Raw genomic sequence first — 25,501 nt, 5'->3', positions numbered from 1 at the left:
GGATCTGTGCAATTACTGATATGATTGGACTAAACTTGGCTAATGATGTAATAGGAATTTTCCAACACATGGGACAAACATAATATTCTGGTTTCACCTAAAGTTGGCTATGTTTTGGTTTTATAAATCCATTTATGTATCAACCACATCACTCATTTATTTGAGTGCATGGGATATGACTTCTCTATAATTTGAATTAAAGATATAATATAATGCTATTATTAATTTAAAGAGCAAAAATTCTACAATAGTCTTACACTTTATCTACAGGTGGGTGTGGGTGTGTGTGTGTGTGTGTGAGAGAGAGAGAGAGAGAGAGAGAGAGAGAGAGAGAGAGAAATGGGGTTTAACGTCCACTCGACACAAACTAGATCATTTCGGAACTAACACATTGTTCAACTTTATTTCAATAATTCGCTTGCGCGTAGGGGTCTTTAGCAGTGGGAGGAAACCGGAGGACCAGAAGAAAACCCTACTCCTTGTCACGTACAACCGGAGATCCGACACCCCGCCAGTTGACTCAATGACAGACCGTATGATACAGCGCGCGCGCGTGCTAACCATTCGGCCATCCAACCCCCCTTATCTACAGGTAAAGACACAAGCCTTGGTGTACTCGATACTTGTATAGAGGGGTGTACAAACATAATATGGTAATTTCCATTTTTCGGGTTAAGGCAAGTCGGGGGTTGTAGGGGGGGGGGGGCATGCCAAAACGTCTTTTACGTGCTCTACCGATTTGTATACTTTGGCTTTATATCCACTCCGAACGAATAGACACGTTTTCCTCGTCAACCCCACAAAAGGCGTCACCCCTGACAACTGGGAATTGGGTATGTAGAGCCCCAAAGATTATTTTCGGTCCAAGCCTCAGAGTTTGATGGAAGTTCGAGGTAAAACCCCCAGTGTTTGATAGAATACTAAGTAAACACACGAAGTACAGAACACCAGAGTTTGATAGAAGTTGTACGAAGTAAACCCCCAAGAGTTTGACAGAAGTACGAAGTAAACACACGAAGAAGTAAAATCTCAGAGTTTGACAGAAGTACGAAGTAAGACACCCAGAGGTTGTATGAGACTTCTTGCCACCATGAGATGAAAAATACAGTTTCACAACGCATTGCCGATATAGTCAAATGAGTTTTGCTCGGATAACCTAATGCGGCATCAGCCAATGACTAGAACTCTTTGATTTGGGTCAAAAATAAAATTAACCATATAATGACTTCATAAGTGTCATAGTTCTACGTTTGTTTCATCTTCATTCTATTCTTAACTTGTAATTGTCAATTAGGAAAAATAACCTGGAAAAAAATATAAATATAAAGATTAGAAGATCCGTTTATACTGAACAAATAAAGAAGTTTGATTATATATTGTCTTAATTGAGAAATTACAATACCATATTGTGAAAGGTGAATCTCTAATATGATTATCAGTACAAAAATGGTTCATTTAATCCCGGCTCAGATCGACCTTGCGACGCGACTCAACTGTCGGCGACTATCGTAGATTGCACTCAGATCGAATTCAGCAATGATCGCCGACCAGTTGCTATCGGTCGTACGATTAAACGCGAGCGCGCTCACATCGACACCGATACACCGACTTGTGGCGTCCTCACGAATAGATCATGTGACTCGTTCAAAATGGCGCCACACAGAATGCAGGTATGCGCACACAATGTTGATTTTTCATTCGCCGCTCTGATTGGCTAAAATTTATAGCGCAGTCGGCAACCGATCGTAGAAACGCACACATCGACGATGACCAGTCGGCGACTGGTTCCGTCGCGTAGTAGAAGTAGAACATGTTCAACTCCTGCGACTCAGTCGCCGATCGTGAAAAACTGTCGCACGACGGTCGTAGCTAGACTCAGATCGACTAGAATCGGCGACGGAAAACCAGTCGGCGACCAGTTGAGTCGCGTCGTAAGGTCGATCTGAGCCCCCCTTAAAGGAGCTAAATCGCTAATATTTTGAACCTAGAAATTGACACAAATGGGTCGCAACGCATAAAATAATGTAATATGAATGTATATAAACTGATTTACATTCAATCGTTTTCGTTTATACTCTAATTTCAAATCAGTTATGTTCCGCGAAATACGTCAGAAGCCCGAATCGAATGGCAATCTCTAGGGTCTGGTTATTCCAGTCTACACCGATAGTATTTATTGCGCATGCTCTCCAGTTAAGATATGGTGTCACCGTTTGACATGTCTTGTGGGGTATGTCTAGCCTCGTTTTTCGAATCCATTGTTACAAATGGCGCTGAAGCGTATTATGGTACACGATTCGTGTACCAATGGCAAAATGTTTATTTTGTCTTAAATATTGGATATCAGAAGCCCATCTTTTACCGGTAAGATCACAACATCAATGTTGATTTAAATTGACAAATAATTCGTGTTTTCAATGTCGAAAATTTTGGATGATACTGAGTTAGAGACTTAGCTACTTTAACGTTCAGTAGTCACAAAGATATGTGGAATTGAAAAATATTTGAACGATCTATGCTGCCGCCAATTTGTTGTCCGCGGAAATCCATTGCTAGGCCTGTTTTAAATCCGATTGAATCAAAGCCGGGACTTTATCTAGCGTTGTTATTTTCCTTTTCTTTATTAAATATTAAATAATCAATCTGTGTACCAATTAGCGTGGATTAAGCCGTGAGAAATTTGATATTTTAGCCAAAAAGGCAAATGATATACTGTTACTTTAACAAATTTAGAATTTTGAATCCAATATTCCGCCATAATAAAAAGTACTTCATCATTCCTCCAGCAGCGTAAAATATCTGACATGACGATTAAGTGAAAGAGCAGTTGTTTATGTCAAGGAGTTCGACATTTTTACTTTTTATTACCAGATTATTATACTTGTCTGAATCAAAGACGCGTCCTCGACCATCTGCCATTGCTGCCCACCACGTTTTAACACAATCGTTAGTCAATGGCGAAGAATAATTACCATCCATCCAACCAATTATCTTAACAAATACAGGTAAATATTTTGGTTGTCTTGCTCGAGGCGGTAGTTAGCAATGGAAGCGTGTTCGATATATCCGTCACTTAAACAAACATAACATATCAGTTTATTTTCAATGAGAAAATAGCAGGGGGTCGCTTCGTTCACTGTGGGACGCATGTCATGTGATCAAGACTGGCGCGTGCAACCCTCACCTGAGAGAAAACACGTCTGTTGTAAGAAAAACACTTTCCATAATTATAAGGGGAGGTAACACATGGCCTTGGGGCGTCGTCTTTGTTAATCTCAACACAAAACAACTTTCAACAAATACAGGAATATTTCCTTAATTGATGACGAACGAGATGAAATCATGTCTATTTCCCTTAAATGAACAAATATGACGGAATGCCAATAATACCAATATTTTTCATCAACTGTGTATGTATTTGATTAAATATTTAAAGATCAGATATCATGACATCGTCATGACTGTTATCACACATGACGCGTGCAATTAAAATAATCCAACAACTAAAATATTTTTTGCTGATGAGTCCTCGAAGTGTCAATCTATTTCTGATCAATATTCATATTTTAGAATCTATATAATATCTTTCAAGAGCTAACTGCGATCATTTGCAAACGTTAAAGAATGCCACGCACTTTTTTTCGTTTGTTTGTATTTTCCTCCGATTGCATCAGGTGGGGTCTGGGGAGGAGGCGCTTTCCGGGATTGGAGTCTCATTTTTTAGTCCATAACAATTCTGTCAGAGCAGTATTTCATCACAGCATTGTGTACATCTGGAATGGAAATTCGAAAACGTTCAGCTTTTGTTCGATCAGTATACACTTCTTTGTGGTAGCTATTTCAGCCCACTTTGAGGGATTAAGTGGGAGGTTATTGCTCATTTTTTTCGAATGCTTGGAAAAAAAAAAATCTATGGGCCCTAATGCGTACTTGATACACTGCTCGTCTGATACCACCACTTCTATTGGCTGATGTAATCTGGCTCAATAGGGGGGGGGGGGGGCGCTTGGTGGTCTTAAACTTTTGCAAACCACTATATATATAATTAGAAGACTGAAATGAAATAAAACAAGGTTTAACTTAGGCTAATGAAGGCGATCAGACGGCATGCAGTAGCTACGAGGGACATTTTTTTCCGGACACCGGTGCTGCCACATATTCTTCTTCAAATTCCAACTGCCAAAGGCTCGTCTGCATTTTTTGGGAAAACCGAACGACTAAATACCCTCTTACCCGGCGCTCACCTTCTTACCCGGCGCCCATCTTGCAAAACACGGGGAAACCAGGGTGGAAAATCTCGGGGAAAAAAACAGTGATCGAACTCGGGTTAGTGAGCCAGCGGCATACTCACTCAGTCAACGTCATTCCCATAAATTAGACTTGATGAATGTAAAATGTATATTTTATTTTACACTAGCCCCTCTTTTGGTAGAAAGACGGCAGCACACACGTACCAATATCAACAAAAATCTCCCACGAAACAAAGTTGAAACATAATCCTGGTTAGCCGCACATATTCTTGTATGATTGTTTTCAAAATTTTATGCACTACAAATATTTGAATTAATTGGTATCGGGCGTTTTAGAAAGACCACTCTGTTGGGTAAAACACCCTAAATGACTTTAAAAACAACCTCTGCCTGTGGCGTAATCTTAATTTTAAAACTGTAAACTTACAAATACCAAAAGTAATATAATAAGTATCCCCCACACCCCTCCCTCCCCCACACACAAACACCCATTTTCACGTATCCCACGTAAACGCAGTGCAGTATAATGGACAAGGGCAGTGATAATATATCACAAAGAAGTCCAAAATGTCAGACCATCTCCCTAACCATTATATCGCAAAGAAGTCCAAAATGTCAGACCATCTCCCTAACCATTATATCGCAAAGAAGTCCAAAATGTCAGACCATCTCCCTAACCATTATATCGCAATGAAGAACAAAAACAAAGGCTTTAGCTGGTGAACTAATGCGATTTTGAAACTATTCACCCTAACAGTTTATCCCCGTTGTTTAATAAATAGCAGCGAGAGATATTTATATTAATCTACATGCAGCCCGAGAAAAACTCCAAATGATCGACACGAGCTCATTTAAATCTCTTCTGAAGGTTATCACGAGCTTCCGTCATTTATACACATGCACGATCTATACCAAATTTGCATGCCATTCTTATAATGTCCCCTTCTGGAATATCATTCGGCTTATCTTAAGACAATTACGATAAAGAGTGCAGCGTATCGAAAAACAGGCACCCAAGTTGGAATATCTAGAAGATAATTTATTACCCTCTTCATTATGCAACGGCACTTATAGTTTGAAGAGTCTACGTTTTCCTCAAATTTAATTAAAAACTTTGCCCAGAAACCTTGAAGATTTATGGCCCTTTCCAATCACGACGCTTATCTGCCTGGCTTTGTATATAATGTATCTTTAAAGGGTAAAGCAATTAGAATAAATTGATGTCGCCCTGACTCCCCAAACCGATTTATTAAACTTGCTGTTTAACGCCTTATTTTACTATAATATCAATGGAAAACCCTATCGCAATAAATTCAAATGAAAAGAGAAAATTATTTAAAATGACTTGATTTTTTTGCGCTTTCGGCACGGATATGCATCATCTTGGGACTTATCTATTGTTTTTTTGTGCTTAAAGGAGCTAAATTGCTAATATTTGGGACTTTGAAGTTGACACAAATGTAATATGAATGTATATAAACTGATTTACATTCAGTCGTTTCCGTTTTTACTCAAATTTCAAATCAGTTATGTTCGGCGAATACGCCAGAAGTCTCAATCGAATGGCAATCTCTAGTGTCTGGTTATTCCAGCCTTCACCGATAGTATTTATTGCGCATGCTCTAAAGATAAGAATATGACGTCACCGTTTGACATGACTTGTCGAATATGTCTAGTCTCGTTCTTCGAGTCCCTTGTTACAAATGGCGCTGTCAGAAATATTGGATATCAGAAGCCCATCTTTTCCCACTAAAATCACATCAATGTTGATTTAAATTGACAAATAATTCGTGTTTTCAATGTCGAAGACTTTGGATGATACTGAGTTAGAGACTTGGCTACTATTCCAAATAGGCGTAAACAATGCGCGATTCTCTTCCTTGGACACATACTTTATAATCTTTACAGTCAATATTTCTATAAAGATTACATTATATGCCATTTCCAATTCACTCGAGGCGCAAACACAATCACGAATCTAGGGTTTTATACATAACACATTCAGACCTGTGACGTGCACAATTTTGCTATATAGGCAATGGAATTATTTGTAGCGCACTTTCATATGTGACGAAGTGGTCATAATTTTATAAAGCAGTGGTAACAGGCATTATAATCTCATTAAACCTTGCTACACCACATTTCAATTAGGAGTGATTATTTTCACTTTGTCTACACAGAGCACTGTCTTCCAGCGAGAAAAGTATTTGTGTACCATGAAGTGAGTTACAGACAAGGTAAGTTTCGTATGACAATTATGTTTGCCGGCTCATCAAAATGTCGGTACATTCTAAATGAAATGAAATGAAATGGGGTTTAACGTCCTACTTTTCTGCTCCTATACTGGGCTAATGAAGACGGGCATACGCCATACAGTGTGCTATGAGGGAAATTTTGCCCGGGCAGCGGCACTATCGCCTACTCTTATATCGAATTCCAACTGCCAAGGGATCTTTTAAGTGCATTCTAATGTATACACGGGACCTCGGTTTTTCGTCTCATCCGAAAGACTAGACAGCTGTCCTTGTCAGGCCCTCCGCTCTGCACCACTGACAAGGGAAAACCACCGGTACATTCTAAAGTTGTTTACTTCACTCTTCTATTAAGCCCATATTTTTCGGAAATGTACAGCCCATATCACGCATCGTTATCGAAATAATCCGTGGGCCTGGTACCTCTATGGGCCTGAAATTGATATGGTTTCTGCGACATCGCTTCGCTGTAGAAGCGGACATTAAACAGTATTACTGCACAACCACACACGATGTTAATGTAATGAATGAATGAAATGGGGTTTAACGTCCTACTTTTCTTCACTGACCCCCTTTTCAGTAGTACAGGACAGAAGGTCTGGCATAAGACGACGTATATAGTCGTCCGGATGGGATAAAAACCGCTGATAATAGTAGACCGTAACGCCACTATCTGGGCAAATTTTTCTCACAGCACACCGCATGGCGTTTGCCCGTATTCATTAGCCTAATCTGTGCCGAAAAGTAGGAAGTTAAACCCCATTTCATTTTATTTCTGCACTAACCAGGCTAATGGACAGGTATTATCAGTGTGCTATAGAGGAATTTTTGCCTGCCCAGCAATTGAACTGTCAATGGTTCTTTTACGTGCACACCAAGGTGTACACGGGACCTCGGTTTTTACGTTCTACCCGAACGACTAGACGCTGTTCTTCGCCATGCAGGCCCTCTGCCCTGCACCACTGACAAGGGAAAAACCCCGGAACCCTTAGTTTGTGGATTGGCCCCTTATTCACTGAGACACCATGTTCAAACACTGATATGTAAACTTTTCAAAACGTAAAAAGCCTCTGTATATCCAATTCAGACGAAATGCAGCATGACCACGTCGATCGCAAAAATAATAATAAAAAAAATATTACTATGGTTGTTGTCACCATCTGCCACTAATATTAAAACTAAAAAGACCCAAAAAACCGAAGATACCATATTTGGCAAGAATGTTTTACTCTGGTCATTACGCTCGGTATCCTCTTGATTCAAGTTAAAATTATCAATGATTTTTAGATAGACGTTCTAATCAAGCTGAAGACTGAAATTTCTTTCTTCCTGAACTGAAAATGGTACACAACAGGAAATTACATCACATCACCAAATTGATATGTCAAGATAACCGCTTTATGCAATTCCTAGGTGTTTTTTGTCACACCCTCAATTAAATCCCACTTCATTCTTTATCTCTTTACGCTACACTGATTACTGATAGAGTTTTTACAAACTGCAGCAGTCACATATTACTTTTATAAAGCCAAGTACGGTTCGATAACACATGAAAAACTTTATGGAAACTTCTATCGTGAAAGAGATTTTGTAGCATGGTTTCTCAAGCTAACATTTCGGCATTCACATGGTCTAGAGCATGCGCTTTAGATCATACTATCTGTCATTGAGTCAAAGGATTTCAGCTACAGGCTTATTCCCGCCAACTTGAGCATAGTGTCGTCTGCCTGACCCCAAGGGTTTTCTTCCAGATTTCCCCTACGGCTAAAACACACTGCACGTAAGCGAAATGTTGATATAGAGATATAACATATGGCAATCCCGAAATGATCCAGTCTGTGTTGAGAGGACGTTAAACGCCACTTCGCTTTGTCTCATAATGAACAATAGTGCCATCAATATTCAATTCCTAAGTCATATGCATTGTTATACATTAATGGAACGTATCATAATAGCTGGTGTTTACAAGAGAAAGTAGTATCGATGAATATGTCCCTAGCTCACTAACCAGGAGAGCCCAAGTTCGATCCCCGTCTGTGCAGAAAATGTTCGTCATAATTTTCCAACTTGATTTCCCCTGACAGTGGTGCTGGAACGAGGCGAGGGCCCGGTAAGAAAAAGGGTCTAATCGGATGGGAAGGAAAAGAACTAACAGAAATCGATTAGAGGACCCTCGTCGATACGTCGCCAGAAATAATATTCTAAATTTCTGTACTTCAGCAAACTATGTTAATTTATTTGATAATTATGTAAAAATATAATATGATCTGAAAAATATATAGTTTTATAATGTTTTCAATTCCTCTTCATTTATGAAAAGTTCCATTTTGTTGACACATTTTTATTTCTTTAAAAAAAAACCCAACATATAATGAAAGGTTATGTATATCATGAACTAATTATTAACATAGAGTTTTTTAAGCGTATGACCTAAACAAATATAGTTTATGTTTGTTTTCAAATCACTCAATTATATGACCAGTTCCCATTTGTTGACATATTTTTATGCCTTACAACATTTAACAAAAGGTTATAAATGCCATGGACTAATTATCAAACTACACTTTTTCAAGTTTAAATTGGATTCGAACTGTATATAATCTAAAATATATTTTTATTTTACTCTAGATCTCTCTATTGTATGACAAGTTCCAATTTGTTGACACATATTTTTATTTCTTGAAACATTTAACAAAAACTTCCCTACATTTTATTTCCTGGTTGTTTGCTCGCTTGATATTAATTAATTTTATCTAACATAAAACTGTAGGCATGTCTTCCATATCTGAGCTTTCCGAGTATAAGGCACGTAGCGAGTATCATTACTCGCCATATTGGAAGCCGAAGTAATCAAGTATGGAAAAAAACTATTGTATTTATTGCATTCGGACAGCATGGATTCAACTGTGTGCATACATAACATGTTTTACTCTGTTCCGTTCAGCAACTGGCAATTGGTTCAATATTGTTGCCGATACCTTCATAACACCACACAGCACGAATCCCCATTATTCTATTTGGAGAGTCGCCGTTTAAAACTCCGAAGAGAGATGCACCGTTATTTTTAACACTGTGTGATACAATGCTATAATGGAGCTTGTATACCCTTATCTTCGTATAGACAATTTCATGTAGCAATACTTTTATTGACTAACTCAAACACCAGTTCAAATACCATTACAGCGCACGTCTGCGTTATTTCACTCCTATTCATGACATACGTTAGGGGCGTTTTCACTCCACTTGCTTAATAGACTCACCGAGTTCTCCCAGAGACAAGGCATTTATCGATAGCGCTACATAATTACCCCGAACAAAAGGATTATCAATATCATTTATCAGTTAATCCCTCTGTTCTTTTTCTACTATTGTAATTGATGCAGGGAACGGGACCGTCTGTTATTCTGACCGAAGCTCTTTTGTGACGGTATCTATCGGCGGCAGTCACATCAACAAACACTTCTGCCACGGCGAGATGGTATAACCCCCGGGACTTGACGCTTTGTCACCCCGGTAGTGGTCAGCGATGAAGGGCAATCCTGTAATTCTATTGGCTGGATGACTGTCACTCTAACAGAGACTTGTTCCATTGATCGATCTGTTTGCTAGTTGTGCCTTTCAAACCATTTCTAACATCGAGCGTGCCGCTCAGAGGACGTGTATCGGAAACTCGTGTTCACCCAGATAAAAATAATTATAGATAACTAATAACAATGGACATTTAAAAAGGATAATTTAAAATATCAGACTACACAGTGATTATAGGGACAATTGACATGCGACAATCCCTGAATAAAACCATCAGGTAAGACAACGATTTGCTTTTCATATTTTGTCTCATCTTTTAACTAACTTTTAGAAACTTTTAGACTGGCAAAACAAAAAGTTTGACATTGCAAACAAAACGCAATTGGCTTTAAGGATGAAATCACTGTAGAAGTATTAATTTATATTGGCTGTTTCTATTTTGAGAAGGAAACAATGCACAGGTAGTTATTTATGGACAGTTTCTGTTTCAGAATTCCGCGGAAGCATTACGAACAGTTTTCTTTTTTAAAATAAATTAATAGTCCGTTAGTAATAGCATTCTATGAAGCGCTTCCTCAATACGCCAAGCTTCTTAGAAATTGAGAAGCATAATCACATCGCCTTTCTTGTAAAAGAAGTTAACGTATCAAGCTGCGTTTTATAACACAGAAATGTGAAGAGTGTCTTTGAAAATAAGGTAGTTAATTCCAAGAAGTCGGTGCAGCGTATAGGACAAAATACTGTTAATGTCTCGATTCTTAAACCGTTTAACATTATAGACTGCTTTTCTCGAATCTAGCCTATTAGAGTTTTAATAGGACCCTTTCAGCTTTGGTTGTCTACGACCATATGCTAGTATAGTTTGTGATTTGCTTTTTTTATAACTATTAAATTACCATTAAAATCGATTATTTTTTTTTATTGCAAATTTGTTTATTTCTATTTTAATCCTTCCGAATTACCCATTTCCGAGCTGAAAATAAATATCAGAAGTATATATATATATATAACTAGTATAATTTGTGGTTTTGTTTTTTGTAACGGAATGGAAACTCGGGGTTTGCTCGAAGTGATCAGAGGGGTATGTTTTTTGACAGAAAAGAGCTTTCTTTTTATAAGAAGCACTTGGCGGGGGGGGGGGGGGGGGAGGGAGGGGGGTTCTAATCATTTTCATATCCCCTCTGCTTAATCTGTCACTTAATAAAAGGTTTTATGAGATGAATGAATAAAAATAAAACAATATTGAACGAACTGCATTAAATATCCTGAAGGCAATTTGTTATCAGAAGTCTTTCCAGAAGCTCTATACTACGGTAGGACCTACTACAGTATAATAAGTCTCCAGAAGCCACGATGAGTGAATCACACGATAGCGAAGTAAAAATAGAACTAATTTTAGTTAGTAACATTATGTCAAAGATTACAAGATTTTCATATGAAATTAATTGTACGCGTTCATAGAATGACATTTGTAGCTTGGGGGTCTGTTGAAACTAATGGTTCAATAAGTGACTTTAATGTGATGATAACGAGTAGGCTTCAATAGATGTGCTTTATAATAGCATCCATTCGGTTATTGTTCTACATGTTAGTCGTGAAGAACCTATAATAGCTTTATTAGTCGTTAACACGACATTAATTAACGTACTACACAAGACTTGTAATATTTGCATAATCTTGCTCCGTCTCCATTAACATGACTGACTGCTCAGTGTTCATTAGCCTGTCCGGTGCAGAAATGTATTACGTTTCCTTTCTTTAACTTAGTGTATGTCCTTATCCTGCTGTTATATGATAATACCGGATTTTGAAAAATACATATGTCACAACATAAAACAGATTATTGGTTTTCAAACCGAGTTCAAATTTCAAGGATTTAACGATTTAACGATTGAAGCACTTTTTTACTAGATTATTGAAATCAGCTGAATTGTTTCTTTAAACTGATGTATTTTTTAATTCATCCAAGTTGTGGTTTATTATAGTATTGAATTGTAGTATTGGCGGGTGTCGTGCGCGAGTCAGGGTATATTTTCTCTTTTGAAACAGTCAATACGACGCTGTTATCGGAAAGTCAGTTATTATAGAACGTTCACTTGATCAAGTCGTGGTGGTTGAGTGTGCTTTGACATTGCGTCAAATGGCGTGTTTTTGATAGGGTGGCCAGCCCAACCTCGTTGGTTTCTCCGGTTTCCCCCCTACTACTAAAGACCAATTATTGAAATAAAATTATACCAATTGTTAGTGCTAAGGCAGTTTGTGTCGAGTTGAAGTTAAACCCCACCCTCTGTCTCCCCTGAAAAGGTTCACGCACTATTGCACTAATTTGTCAGACTGCTAGATATGTTTTCGTTTTGGAATAGTCTTTAGATTCAGTGCACCCGGAACTTACTGATATGGGGTTTGTTGTATTCGAGCTATGTATATGAGTACCGAAGGGTCCACGATGACCTGGTGACTATGGCGGTGGCTCACTAGGCAAGAAGTCCTGAGTTCGATTTTGGGTTCAACGTCTTAATTTGAATACTAACCGCATTAATGGAAATGGCAGTACGCCATTCAGTATACTATGAGGTAAATTTTACCCCTGACAGTGCTCTCAAGTCTACTCTTATTTCGATTTCACGGATCTGTATCGTGCTGCCAATTTATATACAAGACCATGGATTTTCTTTCCATCTGAACAACTAGACTGTTTTTGTTCTGAGAAACCCTCCGTCCCGCGCCAATAATAAGGGGAAACCTGTCTAAAAATTCGCAAGGAATACCAGGATCTAACCCGCGTCCTCCTGGTAACTGAGCCAAGGCCATACTCTTCGTAACCCTCTCTAAGTAGTCTAAACTGAAGAAAAACAAGCAGATTACACAATTCTCTTTGGTGCCGTTCATGCAAAAAAATACCTAGTTGATTTACTGCCTATAATAAACATTAGGATAATCGCTTGATGTATGAGTTTTCAATAGAATGGAAATAACAATAACAATATTAATCTGGCCCCGTAGTTTTTATGGTTTTTACCATGGTAATGAATAGTGATGCCGTATAAATCTTGTTATTCTTTGTTTGACATACAATAATCTCTAGTACGTGTAAATAGGATTACTATTGTCAAATATTTTGGATGTAGAAAGGTAAAATGAAATCAAATGGATGGGGATTTGTTACATATCATTTATTTATTTATTAATCTAGTTTTTTTTTCTACTTTGTTAAGTGCTCAATGACAGAAACGTTTTTAGCGGTTCAACAGATCCCGTATTTACGTCACTAAAACGAAGTGAGATATATTACAGTTGTTTAACGTTCACTCGAGAGAACTGGGTTAATTTTGGACTAATGGAAACCAGACGACCCGAAAATATCGGAACTTCGATTACAAAGGTAGCAATTCATGAAAACAATGAGATGCCACATCTGATTTAAATTTTGAGCCAGCATTTTATCCGTTCCTAATCGTTTTGATTTTGAAACGTGACACGTGTGGGGTTTACAAACAGTTTCTGTAGTCTTTCGAATGGAACGAAAAACCGAGTTTCACCTGTGTACACATTGGCGTGTTCGTTAAAAGAGCTAAATCTCTATTCTTTGGCACCTAGAAATGGACACAAATTTGTCGCAAAGCATATAATAATGTAATATGAATGTATATAAACTGATTTACATTTCATCATTTCTGTTTGTACTGTAATTTTTAATCAGTTATGTTCGGCGAAATACGTGACGAGTCCAGATTGAATAGAAGTCTTTGACGTCTGGTTATTGCAGTCTACATGGGCAGTATTCTGCTTAGATATGTATAGCTAGGTTCATCTAGTCGCTTCATTACAAATGGTACTCGAAAGCATTTGGGCACGCGATTCGTGTGTCAATTTAAAACTTTCATTTTGTCTTAAATATTGGTTATCAGATGCCCATCAACGTTGATTTAAATTGACCAATAAGTCGTCGACTGTGGATGATAGCGAGTTATAGACTTGCCTCCTTTAAAGAACCCTGGTAGTTGGAATTCGATTAAGAGTTGGCGGATATCCACTCGTGTACACAATGGCGTGCATGTAAAAACATCTTGGCAGTTGAAATACGAATAACCGATAGCGTAAACTCCGCGATCCTGGCAAAATCCCCCCCCCCCCCATGCATTGCATACGTAACAGTTTGTTTCAAAATAACCGAAGAAATATTTCCCTCTAAAGTTAGGTGTGCAATACGATGTAAGATAATTTTGCCAGTAGAGCTTATTCCTAGCCCAACTGCCAAGATAACGTTTACGTGCACGCAATGTATCTTTTAACCCGCCCAATCTGAGCAACTAGGTACAGTTTTCTTGTCAGGCCTACATCTACAACAAGTTATCGTGGCTTCTAATAGATGAATAATATGATAGTTGTTCGGTCATTTGTCTATTTTTCGTATGGTTAAGTTGGGAATTTAAACTAAAGGAAATATTAATAATATATGTATACACAGTCTAGGTTATCACAGACAATAGCAGTCGAACTAATGAACCATGTTCGACATTACAGAATTATTGTTGGGATTTAGCAGTAATAACTCAGTAATGAGTTCCTAGAAAACCAAACCAAATGGAGCGAATATGTTTGGTCCTGTTCTTAGTAATCATACCATGTTCCGTAAATATTGTTCTTTGTTGTAAATGTGTTTTGAAACCGTGTGTGTCTTTGAAGGGCTAGACGATCAAAGCAATATAAAAAGGACGATGGAATGAGAAATGAGGGATGGTTAGTTAATTCTGCTTTCATAGAATGTACATGCATTTCAAGAATCTAGAATTTTATGTTAAAAAAATACATGTAAATTACAGTTTCGAGACATAATGTTTCAGCCACAATGTGGACACGGTAGTTCTGGACAACACGCAAGTTGACATTCCTCAATTTAATATTTTGTAGTTTTCCGCAGTTCCAGTATGATTAGTAATCATAGCAAGGGTTTATTTCCAAATAGTTGATTTGGGTAAAATTTAAAAGCTTCCGTGTAACGGTCCCTTAAATCGCGCGGAAACTGGATTCGCGTACAACCTTAATATTATTATTTTCATGCGAAATTTTTATCGAACAAGTTTAGACACAATTCAGGGTCACTGTTGGTGTCTTCATTTTTAAAATAGCACTATTTAAATAATTTTTGACAAATTCACTGACTCGGATATTTAATAATTCCATTCGGACATGATTTTGAAGAACAACATTTTGGACTATCCTGGTTTTGGACCCCTATGTTAAAACATATTTTATAGACATACCAGGAAGTAACATTAAAAACATATGAAATGAACTGCAAATTGACAGATGAACCTTCTTGGAGCTAGGAATGCGAGAACACATCAGCGATAGAATGCTGTAAATGTGCCTCTATTTGAATTTTCGGAAAGTACCGTGCAATGCCAGCTCGTCAAATCTCCTTGCAGACCAACAAGAGAAAGGTCAATTTTATGAACAGTGTCTTCGTTCAGCTTGCGATATAGTGTAAGAAGACATGGGCATATCAAAATCTTTGAGCTATTGTCAAAAGATCTGTCAAACGAAAGATGGGAAATGACTAAGCTCAGACAACATTTCGGACAATACTAAAGAGACACAACTGACATGTGATGCACAAAACAGATTTACTACAGTCATTTACCATGAACAGTGGTGCTAGACACGAATGTCACCTATCGCCGTAACTAATGTCTTCTATGGTAACGGATTGGACTGTAACCAATCGTCCATTGGAATCTAGTGGACATTAACACAAAAGCTGAAAGATTTTTCTCTCAACCATCCACAATGGCTTCCACAAGACGAAGATGGAAACCGGTAATTTAATAAGAAGGCTTTTAAGTATAATATTATTATATCCAGATAACAAATTATCTCACAATATAGTCTTAATTACCAACATAACTACAATATCTAGCATTAAAAATAGAGAGCGAACGTCTTACAGACGGGAAGTATAACCAAAATAGTATTAAAGAGAAGTATTGGCAGTATACATTTGATATTAGTACTCTCTATACGGTACCATTTGCAAATCCTACGCTTTGTTTCCTAATTCATCCATTCAATTTTGTTTTATTAATAATAATACATGTGTTTAATTTATTTGAGGTTTGCAAGATAGGGTACTGGTCGACATGCGGTGTTGATGACAAAAGTAAAGTAACGTAATGTAATTTAACGTCTTTCGTCCGGTTCTAGGAGTCGATCGATGACATACATTTCATTAGCTCGAACCAGAACATACAGTGATGCCCTTACCTCCCTTTAGAGGCCATTTCGCGCTACATTAAATGTACAATGCACTATTCTGCTGGTACCAAGTTACGACTCGACTTTGTCTATTGGAATACTGGTATACAGGTGTCAAATTCAAGTACACACGGATTCGATCTAACTCGCCAACCGTTGTGCTATTTCTCTACCCTTATGGTAAGATTGAAACAGTCCTCTTATTACTTTGTAGAATTTCATTAAAACATGTTTTAAATGTGATATAACTATCCCACTGAAATATGATTCAAACATTTGCAAACGACATACTAAAGATTATTAATAGGAAAAACACAACACCTGCATGATATTAAATGTCGAATAATGTTTTACCTTTTTTTGTAACCGTATCAATGTGAAATGAACGATATGCTGACACCTGTTACGTTTATAAGCTTCTCAATTTCTGATAGTACATTCAGCTGTTTTTACAGACAAAATGAACTCTCCTTTACCACACCAAGTAAAAAATAACTGCATGATGCTTTCAAACTAATAACAAAGTGTAGGGTAGTGTGCTTAACCGCGTCGTGGATTGGGATCTCCCGTTTGCACACACTGCTAAAGACCCATTGATGCAAGCGAATTATTTAAATAAAATATATCATCCGTTAGTCCAGAAATTACCTTGATGTTGTTGAGTAGACGTTGAATAGCTAAACATCTTGAAGAGTGGTATAAAGCAGAAACGTCTTGAATGGTCGCAAAGAATATACCGTATATCATAAAATGGTATGGTGGACACGTTATATACGTGTAATTGTCGTGATATCGACAGTAAGATTGGACCATGTTAAATCCTCTACTAACCAACATAATCAGTGAAGGAAGCGAGATTAAGTTAAGTAAGAAGTCGTTATTGAAAGCCTCTGTTTGTAAATTGGTATTGATTGAAGTTGACTATAAGGGTATTCTGGTCTCGTAGGTTGTTAAAGTGACTTTCTCCCCACCACTATAATCGGAAATTATATTCGTGATTTAGTCCAATTTTTGGTACTCAAGACACCACAAATATACACCGTAATAATTACAAGTACATAAATATATGAACTTACAGCAATACCCAAAGCAATCGATCGGCTGAACTCTTGTTCAGTCAAGAAGGCTTGTGCATCTCCACGGTGAAATAGATTGGAGCGATATGTGATCCCATTAATGCGTATACAAAAGAATTAGTAGCGACGTATATTAAATTTTCCCAGAGTAAAAATAATATATATTCTGGATAGAAACAAAAGTCATTATTATTATTCCCTTTGGTACTTAAATTAACAATGTCACACCATAGCCTTGCGTAATGCCTTGAGTGACAATGGGAGTAATGATAGTCACATCCAGATGTGATGCGTTGTAAAACATAAAACTCCTTCAGTTTATCAACACGGATAAATATAATAATTTATACAGATGAATCAGGCATGCTCGAATTAAAACAGTACGCCAAACTTTATTTATCAATCTTAAATTACAAACAAGAAGTTAAGCGCATTTTTATATAAATAGAGGTCAACGCTTGGAATTTCCATACTTCGATGAGCCTCCAGTTACCCTGAATATGGAAAACTATAAACGTAAAGATAATGTCTTTATTCTTGACGAACATGTTTTAATTCTACTTGAATATAGTTAATCGGAGCACATGACTGTGCGTTAGAATTTTCCTGATTTAGTTCAGATTTGGTACCTGTACAATTAACTGTAACACTTATTGGTTTAATTTTGGCTGTGAAAGTGATTCTATAAAGGGTATTAAGAAAAACATCACTCTAAAATTTCGAAAGTGAAGTGCTTAACTATAGCGCAAACATCTGGAGAGTTTAGAAGAAGCAGCAATTACTCGGAAAATAACAATAAAAAGGTCGCTTTGCGAGGACACGACCCATACAAATTCAAATTTATATTTGGATATTTGGTCGCCTTGGCGTCCATGTTGAATACCCAACTCAAACATAGACATCATAACGAACACATAAAAAATGAATGTATTTATATGTAATCGATGTTGCTTTCAATCCTGAAGGACAGATGACTTATTGATGCAGGTTTTGTGTCGATTCCTTTCTTTATTCAAGAAATCTACAGGAAACGACGATTCAAATACTATAATAAACCATCAAATACAATTCTAACGAGTTGCGCTGTATTTATTGACGGCTTGATTATCTACACCGTGCACAATGGAAACACTATTTTGAATATAAAATTAGTTTGACTTCCGTTAATGGCGATTTCTTTCATCGAAGACATTAATTGTTGGGTATCATTATTTCTTAATTTTCTGCTCTGATAGGGCTAATGAACAAGGCAAACGCCATGCAGTGTGCTATAAGGCAAGTTTGGGCTTAGCCTTCTTCGAATTGCAACTGCCCGAACTTAGTGATGAAGTGATGAATTAGTGCTGAAGATGTTTCTGTTTGTTTAGCAGACAAATAATATTTCTCTGAAGTTCTGATTTAAACACTGCAGCTTTAAATATTTTTTTGACTGATAAATAGTTAGCTTTGGAAGACAATTGTTTAATTGAGTTTGAACTAAGTGAAGTGCTATGTAATAGTTTAGCATTAGAGGAAATGTATTCCCAGCCTGTGTTTAAAATATAACAACTTATAGTACATGTTGTTGAATAGCTATATCTCCGGTTTACCACAGGGAAATGATTCTAATGACTTTAATAATCTGTACATGTCAAAGTGATCACCAAGTCATTAGCTATGAATATTTCCAAAGTGAGTAAGGGTGCAAGTACTGAACGCTTGCCAGTGGCTTGAATACCTAAGTTGATAGCTATGTCAACTCCTGAAAATGACTAACGAATTTATCACAAAATATAAATTTATTGTCATCACTGTTAATGTCCGCTTGACGGGAAACCAGTTAATCTAATTAGAGACGGGATCATTTCGATTTATGCAACTTCCCAAAGGTAACTACAACAATGTAATACAAAATACATAAACTTGTTATGAGTTAACTATAAGCCACATGAACTTCCCAAATGAATGAGAAAAGGCGTAATTTGTTCAACAAAAGCCCCCCCCCCCCCCGCCCCCAGGTCTACTTGGAAGAAGGTAAACGCGGTTAAATGAAATGGGTTTAACGTCATATTTTCGCACAGATGGAGACGGACATACTCAATGTGGTAGGGATTTACTTGAACGCCGCAATACAACGAGCTATAAATATGGCTATCAAATAAATAAACAGTACCCACTGAAGGGTTTAAACTTTTTCTCAAGTTCTACTATAAAGGATAAGAGAAGGCCAACCCATGGACTAGTGAACCCAGTGGACTAGTAATCATTCCCCCACCATGCATTGTGCACTACCAGCGCGCCATGTGTAGGCCTACTCATATTTTCGATGTACAGTGAACGCTTGCGCCATGCGTAGACCTACTCATATTTTCGATGCACAGTGAACGCTTGCGGCTACCCCCCCCCCCCCCCCCCCCGGATCCATTCGCTTCATTTGATATTTTCTTGTTTATTTCTTGCAATGTATATGTAGTTTGTCTTGTCGGTTTTGTTTAGCGTGAAATGCGGTCCTCCTGCACTTACTATCAATGTAATGCAGATGGTATATTAAAGATACATTATTCAAGAGCTACATTTGCAGATTTCAGTTCTTTTTTTAGGCCTTAAATTTTATATAAATTTTGCAGATTTCAGTTCTTTTTTTAGGCCTTAAATCTTATATAAATTATTAATTAGACGTTTATTAACATGACAAGACCATAATCGACTTTTGATGCCGTCGGATACTCGAGATTTTAACTAGATTAGAACAGTTCGGCCATTTAATGATTTAATTTAAAAATGGGAAAACGAGGCTGAGACTCGAATATACCAGTACCGTAGTTATGATAATAAGCAATCAATGGATACATCTTGTCAACTTGTGATAACTTGGCACAAAGTAAAGTGATTTGAATGACAGTTTCAATATTTTGCATTATCTATTTTTGAACTAGTATATAGCTAGAACGGTCAGCTCTTTATCTAAATCTTACATAATGTATCTTTAAAGGCTCAATACCACTCTTATTGTAACTGAATAATATGTCCCAATCTTTATTCTGGTCAACAAATTGTACTATTTTACAATATTCCAATTAATTTATGATAATTAACACATCTAATTCAAAAAATTAGAAAAATTCACCTAAATGATTTGAAAAGCCTGACGTAAATCTTTTCAAATGTGACTTGGATTGAAAAATATTTTTGAATCCTTTGGACAAGTAAAATAGGATTTAATGGATAATTTACACAACAGGTAGGACACTAACACATCTAGTACTTAGAATAAGGCTATTTTTTTATTTTCTGGAGCTGTCAAGCCAGCAAGAGTGTTATTGTCCCTTTAAGAGCCTCTGTCTTTTGCACTATATTTGCACCAACAGCGCGCTTTGACGTACTCAGATTTCAGATACCCTTTAATGTTCTTCAGAGGGCATGCTAAGAGCCTCGGTCTTTTCCTGCACCACAGAGAAGTGTCACCAGGCTGGAAAAACCCTAGTAACCCCCTCGTACAAATCGGAATCATAATTCTGAATTCCGATTAGTGAACCAACGTCATACTCGACGAGGGGAAATGCCTATCCCGGTTAAAGTTGAAGCTATGTGGGCCTTTCGTTTTTACTTGTAGAATAATAAGGAGTTAAATTTGCATAATAAACACCGGGTGTTTAATAAAATTGTCATATCTAACGTATATTTGTCTGGACGTTATACACGTGATATCAGTTATGACTGTACAGCACGAATATACACAGAGTGTCCTTTTCAGTTACCATGACGGCTACCATCTTCCCAGAGACCAGATGATATAGTTATTTGATAGCTTACACTGTCCTTGTTTTGTCCGTCCTATTTTGAGTCTGTTTTGCTTGATTTTATCGTTATCCAGGCATAACATCAAACAGTTAATTTTAAACACCATAATATCGTTTTAATCGCGGATTTCCCCAGACTGGCAAAGTCTACAAGAGCTGCTGGGCAGCCTTTGCCAGTTTGCGATATTACTTATCAGAAGGCCATACGAAAACCTCCTTTAAATAAAGGAACAAGGCATATTTTTGATAAATTACTCATCCAAGTCATTAGCAAAATTACGTAAGAGTAATAACAGAACAATTAGCCTAGAAGATTTAATTGCTAATATTGTTTAATTCACTTCAGTGATTGTTAGATACAAATCCAATATTAACATCAGAACAAATCAGAACTTTGTTGAAAGCCAGTTATCGGTAGAGTAAGCTGATAACAGAGTCACCGGGGTTCAGTTTTTCCATTGTTTGAGAGTAATTATCCATTCCACAGTACTCTTTGATCTGTGTCAACCGACCATGGTAACTATATTATCAATTTTAAGCAACAGATGAAACCCGATAAACATGAATGATGTAAAGATTTTGAATTGGGGGTGGGGGGAGCACGTGGCATAACTGTTAGTTTAATTATTATTTGCCTATTTAACATGACTATGTTCCCCCCTCTGAAATGTTTTAATTTCCTTATTGTATAACTTGTATTTTATTTTATCCCGGTTCTTGTTAAACGATGGCTTACAAATTTGAGAATATACAGATGATTTCGTTAAAGATACATTATGTAAGAGATAAATCTTCCTATTGCAGGTCTTTCTTTTGGCCATAATAATTAGACATTTATTCACATGCCAAGCAGACACTCAACTCCCTAGAACATCGGATGGTCGTGATTTTTAATGGAGTGAAACACGATCACCATTCAATAATTTAATTTCAAAATGGATAATCGAGACTTTGTTTATGATCGTAACAATAAAAATCGAGACTACTCTATTCGCATCAAAACTTCAAATAATGATAACGTCGCTCAGAATAAAATAATTTTACTGAAATTTTCAATATATTCCTTTTTTATTATCATTTTTTTAAAACTATTATAGCGAGAACTGTCAGCTCTTTTTCTAAATCTTACATAATGCCTCTTTAAATATGTTTCTTTTCTGTTTTCTGAATAAAATATGTATCTAATTGTGTTGTATTCTTGTATATGTGTTCTGTATAAATTGGACATTTTTTGGGGAATATGTACCTTATTTTGTTATATATGTTTTCTGTATAATTGTAAATCGTTCTGAGAATATGCATCTAAGTGTGTTGTATACTTGTGTATGTGTTCTGTATAAATTGTAATTCGTTCTGGGAATATGCATCTGATTGTATTTTATTGTATATGCTTTCTGTGAAAAATGTATCTTATTTTGTTATATTTGTATATAATGTGTTGTTTCTGCTGTGTTTTTACACTGTCGATCAGAAATTAAAACTAGTTATTGTAATAATTATGTAACAGTCCCCTCAACAAAGGAATGGAAGAATGTTGCCAGAAATAGTTGCAATACCTTGCGGCATTTCTTTGTCTGGTAATCTATGATGTAAGACGATCTATCTCATTAAGCTTAATGCCTTAGTATAATGATTACTGACTTGTCAAAAATTAATAATTTAGTTAGTCACATGCAGGGTGCTTGTGGCATTGTGTATGGTAAAGCTAGATTACAATGACTAATATCTTGATAACCCACGTTGTCAATATTTGGAGATCGAAACTCTCTTATTACATTTTTATTGTTATGATGGTTGACGTGAAGAGCTTGATGTGGGAATTCAATCCGGTATTCTCGTATAGCCTCGCGTCTTCTCATCATACATCACATGTACAGGTGCGCGAAACTAACATATCAATCTCAACTAATCCCTTAGTCACCCGGTTTTATTGAATTTCTTTTTTTTATTTTATTGAAGACCAATATTCAAACAATACACCTCATTAGAATTTAACTCGTTTAAGAGAATTGATAAATCTTTAAGCTTGAAATAAATAATCTTTTATGAGATTCGTCATTTCCGGCCTTCAGAGTTTAGGAGTTGTTTTATGATGGTGATACTTTCTGACACAAGAGCTTTTATAGCTCAAATTCCTGAAGACGGCACAATAGTATGAACTGCTTTCAGAAAACCTGTTGAAATTGAATTTAATTGAAATTTTTAGCTTCAACGATTCGCTGTTTTACAATTACTAAGATTATACTATAATCATATCATATTGTGTCAAAACGTCCAATCGACAATTCAATATGTTAGGACACAATGATCCACAATATTAATGAACTCGTTTTTTGGCCTGATGATTGTGAGGTAATTTATCAATATAATATTTTACTAAGCATTATTGAATCTTATGTAGTATCGGGGCCAAATTGTACTTAATATACATAAAATCCATGGTTTAGGTATTAAGTTGTTCTTAACAAAAATTTCCAGACATTTTTGTTTTATCGAGGATTACCGAATAGTATGCGTTAAGTCAACATTCTTCAGTAATGTTTCCAGTATCGTTAGGCTTAGAAAAATGGACCGTTCTGTAAATCCCTCATCTGTCCGAAGCAGGTCAACATGAATTTAATTCGACACATTTAAGGATTTTCACATTCGTCCTTGGTGAAAGGAAAAGTCAGATACTATTGACTAACTTTAGTATGAATACTTAATTGTTCTACACTGTATATTTGTTAAAAAGGGCAAATCCTACTCAGATTCATATTGAACTACGATATGAAAATATCTCGAGAACACCTGATACATACCAATTCCCGTTCACAGTGCTACGCCTGTTAATTGGTGCAGTCATCTTTTGTACTAGGAGTATAGAACAGCGATAATAGAAGACTGGACATTGGTGTCCTTGCAATATTCCACTTCATTACACATTTCATAAACTATATAAATAACCACTTTCTCGCTTCACCTATAGTCGTTTCTGGTTATCCTTCCGCGAAACCTCATTTAATGGACGTGATAGTACGGAATGGCTAATAGAAAGTAGCATGGTTTTAAAATACTTTAAACAGCTAGTGACATATTTTTATACATACTGATTAACAGAAAACAAGTTAACAGACAAGTTTAAATATAGAATCTCTAACCGAGAGTGGCTCATTTTAATATAGAATGTCAACAGAAATTGGCTCGTATTAATACAAAATGTCTAACAGGAGTTCATACGCAATGTCTTATAGATGGTTTTCATAATGTCGAATATAGAGTGCATGTGTTTTAACACATAATGTCTAACATAAAGTGGCATGTTTTAACACATAATGTCCAACATAGAGACGTGTTTTAACACATAATGTCTTACATAAAGAGACATGTTTTAACACAATTTCCAACATAAAGAGGCATGTTCTAACACATAATGTTTAACATAAAGAGGCATGTTTTAATGCACAACCTCTAAATGAATGGTTCACGTTTTAATATATTGTATCAGACAATATTCATTTTACCGATAGGTAAAGTTATAGAACCCCGTCAACTGAAAGAGCTACAGAACATTCATATCACCTGTAGGAGTATATGGAAAGTTTTTACTTTGACCAGCTAATACAGAATGTACGAATCCTTTGATTTAAATTGTGTTACAGCACGTAATAAAGAGCTATTATTAAGATAATCATTCTCTTCGAGCTAGTGAAATTCAATTATCAGACTATTATCTTCCTATTGTCTGACATTTAAGCTTGATAAAAGTATAAAATAAGTTATATTAGTCTCATGTAAACTCATCGTTTAGCTGTAAATTGGTTCATTTTAATATTCGTTTGATCGTCGTAGCTTGAAGTTTAGCTAGAGTAGTAGCCAGACCTTTAAACCGAGAAAAATTAAAAAATATATCTAACGTATTTATATTTTAGAACAAGCCGTTCATTTATATGGGTTTACTCACTTTGATCTCGGACAACTCTTCATTTATCAATGTCTGTAAAATTCTAAAAACACAAACAAATCAATGCATAAAATTTAAACCTTAATTTGTCTTGATCGTTTAATCCTTGAACGTTTGAATGAAATATTTATTTTGCATGTATTCAATTACTCAAACTTAACTCTTGTATCGCCGTAAGTGTCCCTTTTAAATTATTGTGAAGTTCTTTTAGCCGATCTATAAACATGTGTCCCAATTACGCAAGCTTCCGAGTTAGATGGACTTACAGTTCCCAAATATTAAGACGTAGTGGCGTTAATTTCCGCAATACACTGCCCATTTAACCGTTCAAGTTCCGTTTGAATATTTAAAATGTTTAGGGAAATAACGTTTTGAATTTGTAGCTATTTGAAAACCTTAGAAAAGCAACAATTCTGTA

At 36.4% G+C, this 25,501-nt stretch overlaps 1 protein-coding gene across 1 annotated transcript in view; it reads left to right on the top strand.

Moving 5' to 3' along the window:
• Positions 1-10,170: 10,170 nt before the first annotated feature.
• LOC126830062 (protocadherin-11 X-linked) overlaps positions 10,171-25,501 on the top strand; it is a 75,762-nt gene continuing 60,431 nt past the window's right edge. Inside the window, exon 1 of the mRNA XM_050560278.2 lies at positions 10,171-10,307. The gene's annotated coding sequence lies outside the window, so the exon portion shown is untranslated. The remainder of the gene's footprint in view (positions 10,308-25,501) is intronic.

This window comes from Patella vulgata, chromosome 8 (assembly GCF_932274485.2).
Source record: "Patella vulgata chromosome 8, xgPatVulg1.2, whole genome shotgun sequence".
Lineage (NCBI taxonomy): Eukaryota > Metazoa > Mollusca > Gastropoda > Patellidae > Patella > Patella vulgata.
The sequence above is the reverse complement of the archived record's forward strand: the minus strand, read 5'-3'. Positions and strand labels throughout refer to the sequence as shown.